The following is a 23090-nucleotide window of genomic DNA, read 5'->3' on the forward strand; positions in this document are numbered from 1 at the left end:
GGATGTGTCCTAGAACCTAGTTCATAAACAAGCATGCCAAGGCCTCCACAATACTCCATGGGTCGTTGCACCTGTGGCAAAGGCAACAAGAGGACTCTATTTTTCACACATTAAGATAATGGACATTGTACACTGAGCCAGAGCAGTGATGGAAATACATCCCACGTCCATGACAAGAAAGGAATAGTGTCTCCAGGAGATTTATATTGAACCCTAGTGATGCTTTTCTTTCACCACATAGGTTTATCATTTCTATTTACATTTTTTTCTTTTCCTTAACATAGAGGGGGTCAGAGGATTCTCCCCAAGCCTCCTTGAAAGTGTTCAAGGCATCACACATCATGAAATCCCCTTAATATAAAAAGTGCCCAAATGTAGAGCAGTTCAGGCAGTGCCTTTGGCAGTTCCCTGAATCTGCCTCTTGCTTCACAAGTTTTTCAATGGAACAGACCCAGGAAAAGGACACCGCTTCTTCTAGCCTCCAACCACCCTCCAACCACTTTTTCAGTTGCAACCTTTGGAACCACTTCAGCCAACCTGAGACCAGCCATCCTGACACCAGCCATCCAAGACCAGCCAACACCATTTTTTGAGCCTAAGTTCTTACAGCTGAGCAACCATGAGCTCTCTACTTCATCAGAATTATTCCACAGAGGTGGAGGCTGCCATCAACGACCTGGTCAACCTACATCCGTGGGCCTCCTGCACCTACTCCTCTCCTCCACTGTGTGGCTCTGGGGGATGCAGGTCACCTCTTCTGAGAGCTGGCAGCAGAGAACTGGAGAAGGTTGAAGGAGGCAGGTGTCTCTTGAAGATGCAAAGCCAGTGTGGCCCCCATGCCCTCTTTCCAGATGAGCAGAAATTGTCTCAAGATGAGTGGGGTGACATTCAGGATGCCATGGAAGCCACCTTGGCCTTGGAGAAGAACCTGAACCAGGCCCTTTTGAATGTGCATGCCCTGAGTCCTACCTGCATGCAAGACCCTCATTTCTATCACTTCCTGGAGAGCCACTTCCTGGATGAGGAGGTGAAACTCATCAAGAAGGTGGGAGACCGCCTGACTCACCTCTGCAGGCTGGCTGACCCCAGGCTGGGCTGGGAGAGTATCTCTTGAAAAGACTCACCCTCAAGCACAACTAGGAGCCTTTGGAGCCCAGAGGCCTTTGAAGAGGCTCTCTGCATCCTCCTGGAAGTCTGCTTTCTGCCTGAGCCTCTGCCTGCAATCACTGGGCAGCCTATTAACCACCCTGGAGGTCTGTCCTGTGCCGTGTACCAAATGGAAACAATAAAGCTTTGTGCCACAAAAAAATTAAAATAAAATAAATGTCTATCACTTTATTCTGTCAGAGGAGTTGATGAGTCAGAGCCTTGCGAATCAAGTTGCTGTAACAATTTGCTTGCTAGTATTTTTGAGGCAATGGCTTGACCCCAGCAAAATGACCAATTCTCCATCAAAGCTAGGTGAAATAGAAATGTTTTAAAGAGGACCTACACCAGGTATATAATCAAATGGAAATAGAAACAGGTGGCATTGTTTTGACTGCTCCGAGAAAGCAAAAATAGAAGTATAAATGTATCTGTTCAGATAGGGTCAATTGTATATAAAAATAAAAGCAAATAAGAGTTGCTTAAGATACTTTCATATAAAAGAAGTTCAGGTGTAGACAGTGCATTATATAGCAATATCAGAAATGCAGGTTCATCTCTCTGCTCCATCCTCTAAGGGAATGGATTCCATTTTCAGGGTCACCTCGTAGTCCAATATGGCTGGTGGAGCTCCAACCATTATACCTATTCCACATAGCAGAAGGAGGAGCGAGAAAAAAAGACAAAAAGGTCTTGTTCCAAGCCCATTTAGCTCCCTTTAAGAAGTCTCAAATACCACTTCTGTTTATGTCTCACTGGCAATATCTTAGTTATACAGCCATACCTAGATATGGGGAAGGCTGGGGGAAATTTCTTCCAGAGATTTCCTTGCCCTCCATGATATAAATCAGGATTCACTTAAAAGGAAAATGGTGGGAAAGGATGTTTGGGCAAGCAATTGGCTTTCCCTGATACATCAGACTTTTATTCCTTGTTCATAAAACTTATCATGTGAATATGTAGTGACATGCAGATCAGAGGCTGCCTGAAGAAAAGGAATAGGGGAAGGAGGAGAAAGTACAAAGGGACAAGAGGCATCTTGTAGGAGCGATAGATATGTTCCCCATCTTGATTGTGGTGATGTTTTCAGTTTTACACATATGCCAAGTTATGTGTATAATGATGCACAAGGTACTGTGCTAAAGACTGAATGTCTGTGCCCCGTCCCCTAAAAATTCATAAGTTGAAACCTAATCCTTGAGGTGATAGTGTGAGGGAGTGGAGTTTCTGGGAGCTGATTAGGTTATGAGGGGGAGTCCTCATGAATGAGATTAGTGCCTTTATAAGAGACCTCAGGGAGCAACCTAACCCCCTTCTGCCATGTGAGGACATCTTGAGAAGAAAGCCATCTCACCAGCCACCAAGTCTGCTTGGACTTCCTGCCTCCAGAACTATAAGAAAGAAATTTCTGTTGTTTATAAGCCACCAAGCTATGGCATTTTTGTTACAGCTATGGCATTTTGTCTCAGACTAAGACATACTGTATGTTTATATTTCACCAATGCTGTTAAAAATATAAAGTGATAAACTAAATAAACATGAAAATAATAAATAAGAGTGCATATGCACACACATACACACACAGATGTCAGGAAACTGTGTCCTAGTACTATTAAAAGAATATTATTTCCTTTTAATAGTGGAGTTGCTTTTAAATATACCCCTCTTGAGGATCTTAAAGTTTCTTATTATAAAACCTATAAATAGAGAAAATAACAGTGGTATTAGATAATCATTAGCACTGAGTCATAAGTAAACACTGCCAAGGATAATATCAGGCCACAGGCAACAGAAGGTGTATTTTATTCACCAACTTAAAAAAACAAAAAACAAAAAACTTCACTTGGATTAAAAACTCATTAAATTTATCATCTTTAATTCTCCTTTTTGATAGCTGAGGAGACTTGAGTGGAACAATTATTTCTCTCACAGAGCGAGTAACAATGAAGAGACAAAAAGTTAAAGGTCGTTGCATCTCCCATGGAGAAGGGTGGGTGAATACATTCCAGTGTTTCATCCATAACCTCAGTCCCCATTCCACCCTCTGTTCTGTGGTGATGAGACTGGCCCCGCAATGCGCAGATCCCAGGTTCCAGCTGGATCTTGCACTGACAGAAGTTAGACAGTCAGATGTGGGGAGCAGAAAATACAGTCCTCCTACCTCCAGGGTGGCCTGCATCCCTTCAACAACAGTGGCAGGGAAGCAGGAACCGCTTTCTTTACTTTCCCAGTCTCTTCCTTCCTCAACTCTGTCCTCCAAATCACCACTAGGATTATCTTATCACTATATACAGGATTAAACTTAGTCCTCAGAATGACTCTTAAGCCCCTTCTCAACCTGGCCCCAGCCTCCATCCCTAGCTTTTCTTCCTCTGTACTTCCTCATCCTTTTTCTACTACAGCGAATGCGCTAGTCTCCACTCACTTTGTTTTCCTTCAGAGATCGATGCCTTCACTCTCACTGATCCTTCTGCCTCAAATACCTTTACTCACTTGTCTTCCCCCCAAAATCTCCTGGTAATCCTTGAAGATCCATCTCCACGTTATTCCCCGGGCTCCTTCAGGCACAGTTATCCTCTCCGTACGTTGGGTGTACCTCCGTCCGAGCATTTCTACAGTGGGATGTAATCCATCAGTCTTCCCATTTTCAAAGACTGTGAGGTCATTAAGAGTAACAGTCATGCCTTAGCCTGTCCTGTCACCCCCAATGTTCAGTAGAGACCTTTATTAAATGAATAAGAGATAAATGAGCAAATGCACTTAGGAAGTTGGTGACAAATTATTTAGGTTTCCTCTACCTCTCCTCTCTTTCCCCCAATTTCCAGGTATCCACCCTGCGGAGCACATACCAGCACTGCCATCGGGGACAACTCCGAAGCCCCCTTAGATGACTTACCAGGGATATGGCCTTTGACAGTTGTGCACAAAATAAGCTTCAGTTTCCTCATCCAAAAACTGGCGGCGGTAAGCAAAACAAGCCCTACAGGTCATTGTGAGGACTGCATGGGATAGTATATGTAACCCTCTAGAACAGAATTTGGGTCCCTGTAGGAAACTCAGTGATACCACTACTCTTCTTTCTCCCTTTTAACAGAGAACAAGAAAGACTTTACCCTTTTTAAATGACCATTTAACGAAGGTCATAGCAGGTGATAATAAACGCAGTAAGGGCAAAAGTTTGGAGAGAGAATCCTGCATGGTCTCCTCAGGCATTTCACAGATCCTCTCCTACTTTGTCTCCATAAACAACCCTGCCCTCCTCCATCTGTAATGCTCAGAGGACACATCTCCTCCACCCAGCTAAATCCTACCCATTCTCCAGCTCAGGTTGAAGGTCACCCCTTCTCTAGAGCTTGTTTTGGTATCTAAAGAAGAAATTAGGTCACCTCTTTCTCTTTGTTTCCATAGATGTTCATGTCCCCCTTTCCACTCTCCTACATCACGTTACACTCACTGCTCCATTTCTGGGTCAGCTTCCCCACAACAGAAAGAAGAAAGCTTTCTCCAAAGTATCAATGTCTCCCTTCTTCACACTGCTTGAGATATTCAGCTCCAGGAGATGACCCAGCACTTATATCCAAACTAATGAAGAAACTAATTAAACTGAGATAGAGAATTTAAAATCTGGAAGTCCCTATTTGAGTTTGGAACCAGACAGAAGCCGTTGTTAAATTGTTTCAGGGCACAGAGTGGCCGGCAAGAGATTCCTTTATCATCGGATGATGTGGCGGGAATTCCTGGCTCTGCTCTCTGTATTGGAATTTAATTTCTACTTTAAATAAATTCACTCTCAGTGGGGGTTTTTGACAGTACCAGGGCCACTAATGAGAAAGAAAACCCTGGAAACCTAATTATCAGCTCGAAAGACATCTAGGACAGCTATGGGAGGAAAAGGTGTTAAATCTGACTGGTATGTCATTCTGGGCTTATGCTGTGTCCTGCTGTTTGTAACTAATGCAATTATTTTTCTCTTGGGCTGTCTCTAAGAGACGGTTCAAAGAATGACATTTAAAGTGACCACACAGGAGATTAAAGAAAAGGAAGTAACAAATTTTATAAAGACATCATCAAAAAGAGAGTCAGGTGTGCTGATAAAGAGGACTGCTCCTCCAAGCAATGCTGCTGCCTGTTCTCCGACAGGCAGCCCTTAAATTGAAAAGTACAGGTAGCCAGTAAGTACTTTCAGAGTAGAGAGTGGGAGGGCCACTGTGGTAAAAACCATTCAGATTCTATTACCTTTTATTTGTTGCTCTGAAACAAAAGCTTTAACTGGCAAAAGCAAGCTTTTCACAAGGTGATGGTGACTGCTGGGTATGTATCAGCTTCTATGCTGTCTTATGGCTTTATGGGGTTTTGTTGTTATTTTAGTCATTCTGTCCTTTGAGGGACCTGAAATCAGTATCTCTTTATGTGCACATAACTTTTAAGAGCAGACCTTATTTTCTGATTATCACATTGTCCCAGAAATATTCAGGGAATTTCAGGAATATTTCACCCCAAAAGACATGTGATTGTCCCTTTCTGGAGGATAAATTGGTTGTACTCATCAAAGATCTTAAATATGTGCATGCCTCTGGGCCAGAAATTCACTTCCTGGGAATTTATCTGAGGAAAAATATTAAAGATGTGTACAAATATGTATAATATAAGGATGATTATCATAGTGAGAAGTTCAAACCCTTTAAATAGCTGACCAGTGTAAATAGCTACAAGAAATTATGATCCATTCACATAATTAAATACTATGGTATCTAAAAATATATTATAGAAATACATTTATTAACACAGACAGGTGTTCATAGCAAGTGGGAATGAAGGTTACAAAACAATATGAATAGCATGATGTCATGTTTACAAGATACTATAGTTTTTAAATTTCTCAATCAGGTCAGTGGGGCTAGAGCCCCGGAGTCCCAGCCAGTCGTGAACCTAGTCCTGCAGTCTCCCGCTCCTCCTTTTCTTTCAACATGACAGATGCTGCTGCGGCCTTCCTCAAGGACTTCCTGGCAGGTGGAGTGACTGTGGCCATCTCCAAGACGGCAGTGGTGGCCGTGGAGCGGGTCAAGCTGCTGCAGCAGGTGCAGCACGCCAGCAAGCCAATCACGGTGAAGAAGTAGTACAAGGGCATCACAGAGTATGTGGTTTGTATCCTGAAGGAGCAGGGAGTCCTGTCCTTCCGGCACAGTAACCTGGCCAATGTCATCAGATACTTCCCCACCCAGGCTCTCAACTCTGCCTTCAAAGATAAATACAAGGAGATCTTCCTGATGATTTGGACAAGAGAACCCAGTTTTGGCACTACTTTGAAGGAATTCTGGCATCATGTGGTGCTGCTGGGGCCACCTCTCTGGGTTTTGATTTTACCCGTACCCTTCTAGCAGCTAATGTGGGCAAAGCTGGAGCTGAAAGGGAATTCAAGGGTCTCGGTGACAGCCTGATCAAGATCTACAAATCTGATGGGATTAATGGCCTGTACCAAGGCTTTCAGGTGTCTGTGCCGGGTATTATCATCTACCGAGCTGCCTATTTCAGTATCTATGACACTGCAAAGGGAATGCTTCCAGATCCCAAGAATACTCACATCTCTGTCAGCTGGATGATCGCACAATTCATCACAGTGGTGGCTGGGTTGACTTCTTATCCATTGACACTATTCGTCATTATATGGTGGTGCAGTCAGGGCGCAAAAGAACTGATATTCTGTACACAGGCACGCTTGACTGCTGGAGGAGGGTTGCTCGTGAGGAAGGAGGCAAAGCCTTTCTCCAGGGTGCTTGGTCCAATGTCTCAGAGGCATGGGTGGTGCTTGTGTGTTTTGTCTTGTATGATGAAATCAAGAGGTTCACATAAATTATTTTGTAGTCTTCCCCCTACCCCACCCCATGAACAGGCATGTTGTTTTATGTAAGATATCTTGAGCATTCTTGACAGACTGTGGTTGGCTGTCTAGTTATCAATGGCAACTATTTACTGGTTGAAAGTGGGAAGCAATAATATTCATCTGACCAGTTTTCTCTTTAAACTATTTCCATGGGGATGGTGGAAATCAAGTATATTTTTTTACTTCAGTCACTCCTGATAAACAACAAATTTGAAGAAATAAAAAATATCTGAAATACCAAAAAAAAATTAGGTCAGTGGGTTGGTCAGATAAAAGAAAAAATAAGTTGAAGTGGTAAAACATAAAAAATATGATAATTATTTTAAACATTTTCTTTAACCTAAAGCTTAATTGTATACTCCTCTACCAGTCATTTGATTTAAAGGCCAAGACTGATTGAGGTGGGAGGTCCACCTTTTAAAGTTCTGTATCTTCTCTCATTATGTGCTACATTATCAAATATTTCCAGTTTCAATTTCTTTAAATGGTGAGAAAACATAAAGACTCTTGTGAAGGAATTTAAGTCCAAAATCCTACTTTTTAAAATTTTTTCTTCCACTTTGATTATTGCTTTGTCCACACCTAATTGATAACAACTAACTCTGGATCAGTAGATAAAACTGGTGGGAAGCTCAATGCATGCTGAGAGTAGGCTACTAGCCACACTTGGCAAAAAAATTTGCTAAGCAAATGAAAATAATTGTTAACCAGCATATAAGCTGAGCAGGAGTCAGGTACGGGTGAAAATGCTCTTCTCCCAGTTGCCTGCATGTCTGGCTCAGCAGACGCTCCAGTCTCAGCTTGGTCACCTAATCATTCCTTGTATTCTTCATCACATCATCCTGTTTTTTCTTTATAAAAATCATAATCATCTATAACTCCATTACTTATTTTTTGATCACTTGTCTATTGTCTGTCTTCACCAATAGAATTTAAACTTGTCCATTCGATTGTCCATTAGCACTGAGCACAGCGCTTTATATGTAGTCATCATTTGACAGTTATCTGGTGTTTGTATATATGTAGGAATGCTATTAGTTTAAGTGATATAGTGGTTTCCGGGTTGGGGGGGACATTATATCTCATCAGAAGAAGACATAGTTCTATTGCACATAATGCAACATTGCACTCATATTCAGATGACACTACACATCTACATTTATGATGCAACCTTAATGTTTCTTTTTCAAATCAAAATTTTGTATTCATTTATTTTTAGCATCTATCTTCATTGCAAACAAATATCAAATAGCATTTTACAAGTTTTTTTTAAGTATTTATCATTTTCCAGAGGCCTTCTGGAATCTCCAATGACAGTTTTGCACGCAAAAGGTGTTATTTAGGATTCAAATTGGGGAAGGCAAGAGGCTGATTCACCACTGAGTCTTTCAGTTCCCAGTCAGAAACTGAGCTCCAGGGGCAGAGAGGCCTCACTATCTGTATAGAATAAGTAGTGCTCCAAAGGCAAGAGCTCCACTTCTAACCAAGGCACAGCACCAATACTGTGAAAGACAATCTCTACCAACCAAAGAAATTACTTTATTCAGGCTATTGCAATAAGAAGATTCATTAATGAAGATTAAAGTCTGGAGGTTCATAGAGGCAGATAAACAAGAGCGTCTTCTGCCAGTCTTATGGGAGTCATAAGGAAGGATGAGATGGGCTTTGCCTCAGAGCAGACAAGAACAAGATGGTTCTTTGTGGTGACAAGGACTCCCTTCTCAACTGAACTTCAGTCAGACTTCTCTGATCCCTCCTCTCAACTAGATCTCATTCTTGGCCTGTTAACACGTTTTAACAAGAATCCTATAATAATCCCCACCCCCTTGATGATTAACCAAGTTCCTCATAGTTTTCCATCCACTGACTTTCTCACCCTGGTGGTTCTTTCTTCTCCCTCTCCCTCTCCCTATCCCTCCCCCTCCCCCTCTCCCTCTCCTTCTCCTTCTTCTTTTTTAAGATTGTTATATATTTCTTTTTCAAGAGAGGGGAAGGAAGGGAGAGAGAGAGGAAAACATGAATTGGCTGCCTCTGGCATGCCCCTGACCAGGTTCCTGGCCCACAACTCCCTTGACTGGGAATCCAACAAGTGACCTTTTGGTTTGCAGGATGACACCCAACCCACTGAGCCACACCATTCAGGGCGCAATTGTTTGAATAAAGTCTTCCTTAACTGTTTAACTCCATCCAGTGGCATTTTTTCTTTGACAAACATTAGCCATTTCTGAAATACAAACGTGATAGGATTTCTTCATTGTCACTGCTTTCTGAAAGCACATGGCTTCAATAAAGCTTAACATTGTCAGAGGGTATAACAAAATTGATCTCCCACAGTATTTTGCATCAAATAATTAAGTGCTTTTAAAATTCTAATTAAGTGTAACTTCTTTCTACCCAGGAGATAAACATTATTTATCAAAATGTATTCTTTGAGCAGACTACCTGAAAGGGAATAAATATCAAAATGATCAAGATATACATTGAAAGGAAATCAGCCCCTCCTCAATCTAGAGATTTTTTTATCTTTGTAAAAGGTTAGCTTACCAAAAATATCCTTAAGATTTTACTCCCTTGTACAGTCATGACCCCTTTATAGAATTTCAATATCATAATCTTCTCTGTTCTCAAGAACAAAAACTATGCTTCCCTTTCTTTTCTAATGTGTATTTGACTTCTTTTCAAATGTATAGTTGGCATTCTTTCAAATGTATATGATCAGCAACTCTTTAAATATACTCCTTTCAAGTAGACTTTTAGAAATCTGGCAATTTGTAAGCTCACCTTCCCTTCTCTATTAAGTGTCCTTTTGTCTGTCTCCTTTGTCCTACCTGAGTTTTAGTAGGCCCTTCTCTCCAGCAGAACACAAGGCGAAGCTTGAAAGGTAAATTAAGTATTTAAAAATCCCATTACTTTGATGTGTTAAAAAAACTGGGATGAAGTAGTTTTCAGCCCATGGCTGGTGAGCCCTCTTCCCTTCCAGGATGCAGATCTTATAAACGGCAATACCTTGAATGAAAATTCTGAACCGATGGTCTCCCCCACTGCCACCAAATTCCTGCTGAGGTGACATTCTCTATGATCTGGTGACATCTAAGTCTGAGGTGATATTAAATCCATGTCCAAAAACCAATTTAGGGATTTTCAATCTAAAGTTTCTTCTGAGAATCCAGGAGTATGGTTATCTGTCAACAAGGTTTGAAGAAGTCACTGTGTTTTCATATGAAGGTTATTGTACAAGAGCCAGTTGGAACATAGCTCCAAATATCTTCCCGCCCCTCCCTCCCCTTCTCCCTTTTATCTTACCTCCCCCTCCCTTTCCCTGTGCCTATGCCTTTCTCTCTCTTTCTCTCTCCCTGTCCCCCACCCCATCTCTCTTTCTCTGTCATACACACACAGTCAGAAATGCATATTTTTTTAATCATCTTAACTCTGCCAGTCCATTACACACCAGACCGGCCCCTCCAGACTGTTCTGCACAGCTTCTGTCTTCTCCCATGGTACTACAGGGAATGTCTGTTTGCAGGTGAAAATACTGTACAGAGTAGAGCAAAGAGAACCTTGGGTGGTTCCTTTCAAATGAAAGTTTTGCTTCTCCCTCTTGCTTTTTCTGACATGTCCTCCTTGAATTCTCCCTTGCTCATAAGATGCACAGAAAATGGCAAGACAGCGTTCTCCTTGGCCGTGCTTTGTGCAGGGTGGGAAAGAAAATGTATGAGAAAACTTTCTCTTGTCAGTAGCACATGATAATATAGCACCTGCCTATTAAACAACACTTCCTTTCTGAAACTTTTATCCCACCTATAGATCATATTTTTGGATGCAAGTTTTTCTATTGAAGTAGCCGCCAAGATTTTATGGGCCAGCGTGACTGCAATTTACAATACTAGTATTTCATAAATCACAGCAAGATTGAAAATGCTTGTGACACATGAGGCTTTAAATTGACATCCTGTCTTTTTATGAGCTTTAAAAAAGGTTGATCTCATGACATACTCCACAGATGCATCCCTGCCTTGCACAGCCGAAAAGTTCCCATCTTGCACAGCACTGGAGGAGCAGCGAGACAGAGAAGGAGGAAGAGAGATTGGGGAGCAAACTACGGTGCCTCACGCTGCGCTTTGTAGGAGGGGCGATCCAAAAACAGAGAGAGAGATCCTGAGCGTTTTTAACTGCTTTAGTGTCAAGATCCTTGATCCATCCTCTGCCAGCAATACCAATCTGTGAACTTGATGAACCCCAATGAATCCCCCTACCACCACAAAATTTAAAGGAAGAAAAAATTAGATCAATTCTCCTTGGAAGAACCAAGAAACTTATAATTTCCTTAATGAATATCACAAGGCTAAGCAATGATTCAACTGGGAACCTCATCATGTGTCCGTTTTCTATCCTCCGTGGTCCAGCTTTTCTCAGTTTTGGCCAGAGAGCAGAATTACCTGTGCTGAGGAAAAACTGTCCCTCTCGAGAACAACACAATCAAATCGCTAGGGGTGCAGGTAAGGCCTAAAAATTTCTCCAGGTGATTCTAATATGCAGCCAGTTTTGAGAATCACAGGTCCAAAAAAACAAAAAAAGTAGACAAGGAAAATAAGTGAAACGGGCAGGGCGTTATAAGTCAGGGGATCAGGGTGTTCTGATCCCGCAAGTGGGGATGTAGTTAAGAAGTACTGTCGCTACTTAGCTCCAGGCCATTGTTGCCATCAAGGAATAAGGGCCCATTTTTGTCAGATTTTCCGATTTGGTAAGAATACTGGAAATCTAGATATTTTTAACGTGAAATCTCCTGATTTTTAAATGTTGAAAAAATAATTCAAAATATAATATTATCAGTGTAAACAAAATATGTCTAGAACAGTGAATTTGCAGCCTCTGCCCTAGATACTCTGATCTACGTGTCAGAATCTTCCCTAAGTAAAAATACTTCACCACCACCAACATAAAGAGGAAGGATGATTCTCTCAGGGACAAAAGCAAGCTTAGCAGAGACGCCTAATGAAACCCACAGGTTGCAGTTATACTGGCCCAAGAGATACAAATGTGAGTAGCAAACCTGGGAGCCGTGATTGTCAGATGAGCCTCCCATTTTTACATTTGGAGCTCCGTTTCCTCGGGGGAAGACTAGGAAGCGGCAGTTATACTGCTGCTCCCGGTGGGGGAGCAAGCTTTTGCACAGCCCTTGGTGGCCTCGCAGTCATTGTCTGATGCAACTCGGAAATTCAGTCACATTAACCCCAGGCCCTCACTTTGGCCATGTCTCTCAGAACCACTAAAACAGCTCTTTATTTGCCTTTTCAGTGTTTGCTGACACGAGAGTCTGGGAAGTAGGGGGAAAAATGGACAGGCATCGGCAGTAACTTCTTTTCAGCGTATGGCAATGACTAACACTAATTACTCCTCTCAGACCAGTGTTCGAGCAGACCTATTTTCTCTATGAATTAATGCAGAGCGACCTACTTTTCCACATATTATGTGTTATTTGTGTTGCTGTCTTATCGATTTGGAGACTGTTTTGTTACATTGGAATGGGAAAATCTAATACAATATAACTCCTCTCATTGAAAATAACATAGTCACATCACAAAATACAAATTTATCTTTTTCTTGATGAAAAGAGCATCTGTGGACTACATTTCGGTTGTGGGAATTAGCTGAAGGTTGCTTCAGTGGATTAATAAAAACAAAAAGAAATATAAACACATTAATGTTTAGACATAAAACCTAAGATAAAATAATAGAGTGTACTTCTAAATTTTAAAACTTGTTTGCTTATAATAATCTAGAGATATTTATTTCACAAAAAAGCACAATGTTAGTCTTGCAAGACTATATATATTTTCTATTTATATTCCTCTTGTCCCATTTTTCATGTGCATTACATCATCTGATTTTATTATGCCTCATATTTTATTCATTCATTTACGAGGCCCTGGGATTGTATTTCTTGAAATCTTAGTGGAATTTTTACTAAAAAATAGGTAATTAAAAATAAAACCACACAGCTCACATGCCCATTCTGTTTAATACGCAATTATAAATGTATTTTCAAGACAATTTTAATGCTCAGTTTTCACAAAGCATTGTTTTCCCCCCACCCTCTTGTAGCATGTACTCTGAGGAAATCTTTAAAAGAGGCTGCTTGCATATCTTTGGTAACTGCAAGCCTCAGAGGCTCTACCTGCTCAGGAACGCCATTGAGTGATTTGCATTCTGCTGATGGAAATAACAGTATTTTGGGTACAAGTGGGTTTCCCAGGAAAAAATATAATTGCCCTGGGGTGTTGGGAGAGGGTGGTTTGGAAAGAGGTGAGGGTCATTGAGATAGAGGACTTTGCCTGGAAGAGCCCTCAGCGTGGCAGCCATCTCCCCTCTGAGCCACAGGAGAGTGGTACATATTGATCATAGGCGCCACGTAGCTACTTGGCGATGCACCCACCACATGCACGTATGTGTGGTGGGTACATCACTAAGTGTTACCCCTTGTAACGGAAACAGCAAGACCTCCCCAGGCATGAAAAACCAGCTACACACCATGGCCTCCTCAATAAGACCATTTGGAATAGAGAAATTGAGACTCACAGACCTTCCTCCTCCTCCTTAGATTTTTTTGTACTGATACAGGGAGAGTAAAGAGAATAAAGGAATTACACACACACACAAAAGGAATGAAAGGAAAATGTTTGGATCCATACAACTGCACCCAAAACTAAGAAATTGGTTATGAGTTCAGGCCCCAGCGGTCTTTTCCCACTCTTACTGAACAGATCAAACTGATTCTTAGCCCAGAGTCTGACACGCCTAAAAGATGCTTAGCAAACAGTAATGTATTATTCACAAAGGTAGTGTATCACTTATGCAGCATCTTAGCTCAATTAAGGTGGTGCTCATTTACTGATCACCTACCTGCCTGTGGCAGGCAAGTATGGCTGAATACTGAACACACAGGATTAACTGTAAAGTTCACAGCTATCCTTCAAGAAGTGTAGTTTTCCTCACATTTTACAGGCAAGTAAACTAACATTCAAGGTAAGTTTATCTAACCAAGGTCACATAGCCAGTAAATCATAGAGCCTGGATTTAATTCCAGGTGTGTTTAACTTAAAAACCCATTTTTCCTGCTGTGGCTGGTGTAACTCAGTAGGTTGGGCTTCGTCCTGCAAACTGAAAGGTTGCCAGTTCGATTCCCAGTCAGGGCACACGCCTGAGTTGTGGGCCAGGCTAAAGAGGCAACTGGTCGATGTTTCTCTAGCCCTCTTTCCCTCTCTTTTTCCCTCTCTCTAAAAATAAATAAAGTCTTTTTTTAAATTTTAAGCCCTGTTTTTTCTTTTTTTATCTCAATACTATGCAAATAAAAAGATTTTTGTGTATATTAGCATTAGAGAAAATAAACTTCAAAATAGATCTATAAACATAGACGGTGTTTTCCCACCATCACCAGTCTCTCTCTCCTACATAATTAGCATCTTCATGTGTTTAAAAGACAATTGTCTTGAAAACAATGTCAACAGCACCACTTGAACTGGAAATACTAAGTATCTCACCCCCTGTTTAGTGTTCATATTGCTTTAACTTATTTTATCAGAAATATAGTATATGTTGCCGTCTTCTCTGGTTTGGCTCAGTGGATTGAGCGTCGGCCTGCGAGCTAAGTGTCGCTGGTTCGATCTTCCAGTCAGGGCACAGCAGAGAAGGAAAACTCTGACTCCAAAAAACCTCCGCTGCCTTGCGGCATACCTCTTCAGGGGAAAGGCTAAGGGAGTAAACCCCGACAGAAAATCCGGAGCTGGAGTCCCTAAGGCGGTTTGACGTTGTAGTCAACACCGGCAACTCCTGCAGCGCACCTGAAGCCAAGCTATATTGACTCCGTCTTTCCCTTGGACCCTTCAGCTGCGAAGAGAGGGGGATTCTGCTGCATGGGCAACAGCAGACCCTCCATATCACCCTGCCCAGGCTCTGTAGCTTCAGCTTCACTGGAGAGGACACTCCAGCGTCATCGCAAGATGTCGATTCAACACGGGAGGAGACAGATACCATGTCACTCCCGAGTCAGACTGCACAACCATTCTCGGTGGTGCAGATAGACTCTTAAGAAGCTACACCATCGTCTCTCGAGACGGACGGCTGCCGATGACGACGACGACGACGAGGAGTATATGTTGCCACATATTTATTCACATCTACAACAGAATTACACTATAAACAGCTTCACAAACACTAGGTTGTGTCACTACCTGCCTTAAAACCCTGAAAGCCCCTAAAAAGTGAAATTCCCGGTATAAAGAACATGATACTAGTTACAGGCTCATTAAACAGAATCTCCAATACTTAATCCACCTCTAAAAATGTCTCTCATAATAAAAAATATATTTTTTAAAACAGAAGTATTTTAAAATGGAAAAAATAGGATGGAACCAGGTCTTTAGTTAGGACCATAGTGCCTATTTGTGAGGGGTGTCCAGCTCAAAACTGCCTCTGGTTCTGTATAAACTGTACTCTTAATCTCTAACACAAGCAACCATCAGCATGACTTATTAAAGTAAAAAAGTTACTTCTTTTTTGTAAGTGCAAGAGGATGTAAAAATCTATTTGCAAGGCCAGTGGGAGCTGCCATAAGTGACCCTAAGAGCCTTTTCACATTTAGAATGCTATAACCACTACTATCAGCTGATGGGACCAGAGTTAGGAGGGTTTTCAGAGTGCAGAAAAGATGTCCTTCCCTCTCATAGGAAGACGTGTCACTGCTCTTCCAGTGACCTGAAATGGACAAAAATCTGTAGATGACAAGCACTGGGCCAGATGGTCCTTCTTCGTGTCTGAATGAAAGCAAGTCCTAAGCAGAAGAAATGCAGGAAAGTCATATACCCTAAAACCAAGGTAATCATGCTGAGATGCATCCTTACCAAAAGGGACAACAGACATGTGTTCTGTAGCAAGAGTTAAAGGTAAGAGAAAATAACAAGAAACACTCATTTTTTTCACATGTCCGACTCCCCTAACTAGACTGTCAGTGTCCTTAGGTAGGAACCATGTCTTCTGCTTCATGTCCCCAACAGAGTAGCTGACCATTAACAAACCTTAAGTAAGTGAAAAAATGAATGCTTGCTTCATTCTATCTTATATAGCCACTCCATTTTCGTGCTTCTTGTTTCTGTTTACTGACCCATGTCTCCTTACAAAGTGAGTCATCTTTACAAGTGAGACAAGAACCATGAAGTCAACTGTATGAAGTGCTACCTGTCACACATCTTTGTCACCAATTCCTAGAGGAATTAAAGGGATATAATTGTCCCTGTAAAAAAAAAAAAAAAAAATCACTGTAATATTTCAAGCACCATACATTCATTAATATTAGTAGCACATTTATTTAATTATCAAGCATCTTGCTGTATTTGAAACATTGTAAAGAGAACTTATATGGAATAAGACTGGGTACTTCTTCCCCTACAAAAAAAATAGTTTATGAATGAGGTTCACGATATCAATTTGCATAACAAATACACTTCATAAGAAACTGTATAATAGGCATCTAGTGTTATGAACTTATGAATATTTGGGATCATTAAGTAGAATACAATAAAAACAGAGAGAGGAATAAAAATACTTTTGCTAAAGCTTATCTGGAAACAGAAGACTTAGACTTGTATTTGGATTTCTCTTCTTTTTAATTCTTTAGCATATTGTTTTTAAATATATCTATTAAAATATAAATATAAAAAGTATAAATATAATCTGCCTGAAGTTTGAAAGCAGTTTGTAAAATAAACTTATAGCCAACAGAGCATACTTAAACAGGTTATTTAGTATTCTAGTCCTAATGGGTAAGGGCCTCAAGTGGAATACTCTGATCTTACGCATTAATTTCATCCCTGCCATGAGATCTGGTAATGCTTAGCTCACATATTCTTGCAAATTATTGGAAATACCACATTCCCGTGAGACAAAGTGACAGCTATGAAATTAAGTAGTATAAGCCAGACTCCAACAGCTACATTAAACAAACACACCTCCAGCAAATGTCTCTGCCCCCACTCATGCAAATGGAATACAATCTTGTCTAAACAGCAACTTGCAGCCAAGTCTTTGGCTTTCTTTCACTGCCTTTTCAGGGCCTCTTTCCTCTCTTCCAAGAAGGTAGGCCATCAGGGACACACAGTCAGGGACAGTCCTTCCCAGGCTAGACACTGATGCAATAACTCAAGAGTCATTGCTCAGATTCAGGCACATCTGATATGATTAAAAATAGCTATCTATGGACTTTCTGTAAAATGGCAGAGTGGGTAAACACTGTGCTTGCCTCTTCCCAAAAACCACATCAGAATTACAACTGAATTAGAAAACAATCACCCTTAAGAGTCACCTGAAACCTAACTGAACAGAACTCTCATAACTAAAGATTATAAAGAAGAAGCCACATTGGGACTGTTAGGAGGGACGGAGAAGAAAGGCAGGGTGGTCCTATATCCTTGTGTGGAAGTTAAGAACTAGAAGGGCTATCTCAGGCTGCAAAGGTTCCCCCAGAGGGGTGAGGGGTTGCAGCCCCACACAGAGCTCCACATCCTGGACCACCTGTGTCAGGAAGAGGAGTTACCACAAGATCTGCCTATGAAAATCAGCAGGAATTCCATCCAGTTAAGACAAGCTGCTGGAGTCCCAGGTATCCTCTTAAAGGGCCCACACACAGACTTACTTCCTGATGAATGTACTCACTCTGAGCTCCAGCACTAGGCAGGCAGCAGCTCAAAAGAACCAGACATATGGGGAGGAACCAAACTGTCTGACTTCAGAGTGAGGACTGGAGGGAAGCTCTCTCCACTATCTTGTTCCTTTGTTAAGCCGTACCTCAACACAGTCTGCAAGTGCAGGCAGGCACAAAATCTAATTTTCTATCAAACTTGCCCCACCCTGGTAATTCTCTATGAACCCACCATACCCAGCTCACCAAAAAGCCTAAACATCTTTCAGAGGCTATTACTCACAAGCAGTTGGCCTTGACCCAGGCTGTGGACTCACCTAAGATCTCTGAAAGGTCCACAAATCCCAAACAAATCAAGCGATGGCTGGCCTCGGGATGCCCTACCTCTTGCTAAGTGGCCCCCCAACCTAGGACTATTGGCAGCCAGCCTTGGTTCACAGCAACCTCTCCCAGGTGCCTTCAAACCTAGCACAACAGTGGATCACTTTGTATCTCCTACCAGATGGCCCCAGCTGGGCCCAGGCTGCGGCTGACCTGAGCCTGCATGAGAGCCCTTCCCAAGAGACCCCAGAAACAACACACCTATGACTGGCTTCAGATCACACCAGAGCACCACCCAATTTGCTCTACAAATGACTCACCAAAAGGGTGGACTCAGCAGACACCAGAGACCTGCCACAGTGAATCTCACCCTGGGGTCAGCCCACACACTAAAGCTTGTCCATTGTAGTCACAGCCATTCCTCACAGTCAGTCAACCTGAAGGTCAGTTCCAACCATTGATGTGCCAACAGCAATCAAGGCTCAAGTACAACAGAAATAAACACACATCACACACAAAGAACAAGCCTGGAGTACGCAGCTGAGGGGACCAGAGAGACTTTGCCACTGGGCCCCAAAAGACATCTACTAAACAAGGCCACCCCACCAAGGCTGAGAGATGTAGCAGCTCTACCTAAATACATAGAAACAAACACAGGGAGGCAGCCAAAATGAGCAGGCAAAGAAACATATCCTAAATGAAAGAAAAGGACAAAACTCCTGGAAAAGAATTAAACAAAATGGAGGTAAGCAATCTACCAGAAGCAAAATTCAAAACACTTGTTATAAGGATGCTCAAGGAACTTAATGAAAACTTCAACAAAGAGATAGTAAGCAAAAAAAAAAAAAAAAAAGAACATAGAAACCATAAAAAACAGTCACAAATGAAGAATAATTGAAATGAAGAATGTATTAGACAGAATCAATAGTACATTAGATAAAGCACAGTATCAAATCAGTGATTCGAAAGACAAGGTAGCAGAAACACCCAATTAGAATAGTAAAAATAAAAAATAATTTTTTAAAATGATAGTTTAAGGAACCTCAGGGACATCAAGCATAACAACACTCATATTATAGGGGTATCAGAAGGAAAAGAGTGAGAGGAAGGGATTGAAACCCTATTTGAAGAAATAATGATGAAAATCTTCCCTAACCTGGTAAGGGAAATAGACATACAAGTTCAGGAAGCATAGAGTCCCAAACAAGATGAAAGAAGCCCACAACAAGATACACAGTTTAAATGCCAAAGGTTAAAGGCAAAGATAGGATCTTAGAAGCAGCAAGAGAAAGACTGTTAGTTACCTACAAGGGAGCTTCCATAAGACTGTCAGCTAATTTTTCAACAGAAACTTTGTAGGCCAGAAGGGATTGGCACAAAATATTCAAAGTGGTAAAAAGCAAAGAGCTGTGACCAAAATTATTCTACCTAGCAAGGCTGCCATTTAGAATTATAGGAGGATAAAGAGTTTCCCAGGCAAGAAAAAACTAAAGGGATTCATCACCACTTAACTAGTATCGCAAGAAATGTTAAAGGAACTTCTGTAAGGAGAAGATAAAAAATATGAATAATAAAATTGCAATAACTACACACCTATCAATAACTACTTTAAATAGATTAACTGCTCCAATCAAAAGACATAGGGTGGCTGAATGGATAGAACACATGATCCAAGTCTATTGATAGATGATTAGATAAAGAAGATGTGGAACAATTATACAATGGAATATTACTTAGACATAAAAAAGAATGAAATCTTACAATTTATAGTGGCAACACAGATGAACTGAGAAGATGCTATGCTAAATGAAATAAGTCAGACAGAGAAAGACAGATACTACAAGGTTTCATTTAAATGTAGAATCTTTTACAGAATAAACAAATACACAAAACATAAACAAACTCAGATACAGAGAACAAACCAATGGTTGCCAGGTAGGAGCGGGTACAGTGCTAAGTGAAAAAATAAAGGGATAAAGAAGTACAAACTGGCTGTTATGAATAGTCCCAGGATTATAAAGTACAGCATAAGAAATATAGTTAACAATATTGTAATAACTATGTATTGTGTCAGAGGTTGCTAGACTTACCTGGGGGATCACTTCAGAAGTTATATAAAAGTGTAACCACTATACTATATTATACACAAATTATTTGGAACAAAAGGGAGAAATAAACATTCAACCAGAACAAAAAGAAGGAACAAGAATGCATAAAAATGAAGAGAGTATTAGTAACCTCTGGGACAACTTTAAATGTATCAACATCTGAATTATAGGGGTGCCAAAAGGAGAAAAGGAAGAACAAGAAATTGAAAACTTATTTTAAAAAATGAAAAAAGAAGTCCCTAATTTGGTGAAGAAAATAGACAGGCAAGTCCAGGAAGCACAGAGAGTCCCAAACAAGTTGGACCCAAAGAGGACCACACCAAGACACACCATAATTAAAAATCCAAAGTTTAAAGATAAAGAGAGAATCTTAAAAGCAGCAAGAGAAGACAGTTACCTACAAAGGAGCTCCCACAAGACTATCAGATGATTTCTCAAAAGAAACTTTTCAGGCAAGAAGGGGCTGGCAAGAACTATTCAAAGTGGTGAAAAGCAAGGATCTACAACCAAGATCACTCTACCCAGCATAGCTAACATTAAGAATGGAAGGACAGATAAAGTGCTTCCCAGACAAGGGAAAGCTAAAGGAGTTCATCTCACCAAGCCCTTATTATATGAAATGTTAGAGGGATTTAATTAAGAAAAAGGAAAAAGACTAAAACTATGAACAGTAAAATGACAATAAGCTCACAACTATCAACAACTGAATTTATAAAACAAAAACAAACTAAGCAAACAACCAGAAGAGGAACAGAATCATAGGTATGGGGATCATTTGGAGGGTTATCAGCTGGGAGTGGGAAGGGGGAATAAGGGGGAAATGGTGCAGGGATCAAGAAGCATATGGTAGGAATAAAATAGACAGGGGGATGTTAAGAATAATATAGGAAGGGGTGAGGCCAAAGAGATTACATTGCAGGACTCATGGGCATGAACAAAGGGTGGGGGGCATTGTGGGATGGATGGGAGGTACTGGGTGGCAGGGGGCAAAGGAGAAAAAACTGGGACAACTGTAACAGCATAATCAATAAAATATACTTTAAAAAAAGAAAAATTATGTCGTTGCTAAATCATTAATTAAAGTCATTATTCTAATAAATGGAATCCTTCAGTTAAATGAAACAAGTGTGATTTTAGCTTTGGCTGCTAATCTCTTCTCACAGAGAGATAAATCCTTTCTAAACAGGAATAGCTAGGCCAGTGTCTCTATTTTGCTTAGTTGTTTTTTTTTAATCACTGAAAAACTGGGGGATCCTTCCTGAATTTACTCCCTGTCTGGGCTTTGCTGCCCTGGTTGAAGACCCTTACCAGCTCTTTATCCTTCCTCCTCTCCATCCTGCATACACGGGCTTTGTTACAGTTGGAGCCTTCTTGCAGTCTCCTTGACTGACTGCTGCGCAATTCTGCTCTTCTGGTTCCCAGCAGGTCACACTGTGTTTTTGATCGCAGTATTTACTTCCCTCACAGTGCCCACATTCACCCAAAGGCTGAGCATCACGTCTCTCAATACACCCAGGCAGATGGGAGCTCCAGAATTTTATATAAGAGAGGCCTATAAGTGGGTGTCTGCTTTGAACTTGAAGTTGCAATTGCAGCAGATATCAAAGAAGGGGAACTGGTGGATATTATGGTGGTTACCTTAAAGTGCCCTGGCTGGTTTGGCTCAGTGGATTGAGCGTCGGCCTGCGAGCTAAGTGTCGCTGGTTCGATCTTCCAGTCAGGGTACATCAGAGAAGGAAAACTCTGACTCCAAGAAACCTCCGCTGCCTTGCGGCATACCTCTTCAGGGGAAAGGCTAAGGGAGTAAACCCCGACAGAAAATCCGGAGCCGCAGTCCCTAAGGCGGTTTGACGTTGTAGTCAACACCGGCAACTCCTGCGGCGCACCTGAAGCCAAGCTGTATTGACTCCGTCTTTCCCTTGGACCCTTCAGCTGCGAAGAGAGGGGGGGTCTGCTGCATGGGCAACAGCAGACCCTCCATATCACCCTGCCCAGGCTCTGTAGCTTCAGCTTCACTGGAGAGGACACTCCAGCGTCATCGCAAGATGCCGATTCAACATGGGAGGAGACAGATACCGTGTCACTCCCGAGTCGGACTGCACAACCATTCTCGGCGGTGCAGATAGACTCTTAAGAAGCTACACCGACTTCCGGCCAAGATGGAGGCTTAGACGGACACGCTAGGTCTCCCTCAACAACTATAGAGGAATACAACTACTTCAAAACAAAGGATAACTAGAAATTCCAGAAAATAAAACTACACGGAAGCCCAACATATGAAGTTATAAACCAGCGGTGCCATTTGGGCAAGTAAGAGTTAAAGAAGGCAAAGCTGTTTGCGGAGCGGCGGGCGGGGCGGCGAAAAATCCCGGAGGCAATCAAGCCCCTGGCGTGCGCGACTCCAATCAAGCCCCTGACGTGCACGACTCCGGAGCTGGGGAGAGCAGCCGCAGCATCGCCTTGAACAGTGAGGCCCAGGGGGGCGGGAGGACGGATCCCGGTCTCCTAGCTGAATAACTGTGTGAATCCATCTTGGACCCCCGCCCCCACAGAAAGCACCACAGGGCTGCGAAATAGGTCGCAGACAGACACTGGTCGCTAATTTGTGACGCGTACACAGGCACCGCCCCGGAAAGCCAGCCCAGGAAAACAAAACGCATCTGTCAAAATGTGGCAGACAAATATAGAGATCCCGGTGGCACAACTCACCAGACAGCAGATAGAGAACCTGACAGATGAACAGATAAGAAACCTGTCAGAGGCTCAGTTCTGGGCCATTGTTATCAGGTGGCTTACAGAATTCACAAAAGAGCAGGAAAAAGATATGAAAGAAGCGAAAAACTTTCATAACGAAAGGAACAAAACCACATACGAGACAGATGGTGAGGAATCCAGAGTTCATTTCAACAAACTGGAATATGGAGAAGGAACAAGCAGTCAACCA

The 23090-nt window shown here is 41.7% G+C and overlaps 1 pseudogene; it reads left to right on the plus strand.

Annotated features, from left to right (window-relative positions):
- Nucleotides 1-619: 619 nt before the first annotated feature.
- Nucleotides 620-1140, plus strand: LOC150020904 (ferritin light chain pseudogene; annotated as a pseudogene).
- Nucleotides 1141-23090: the final 21950 nt, after the last annotated feature.

The sequence above is a fragment of the Furipterus horrens genome, unplaced genomic scaffold, assembly GCF_987537825.1.
Source record: "Furipterus horrens unplaced genomic scaffold, mFurHor1.1.pri manual_scaffold_1, whole genome shotgun sequence".
NCBI classification, from domain to species: Eukaryota; Metazoa; Chordata; class Mammalia; order Chiroptera; family Furipteridae; genus Furipterus; species Furipterus horrens.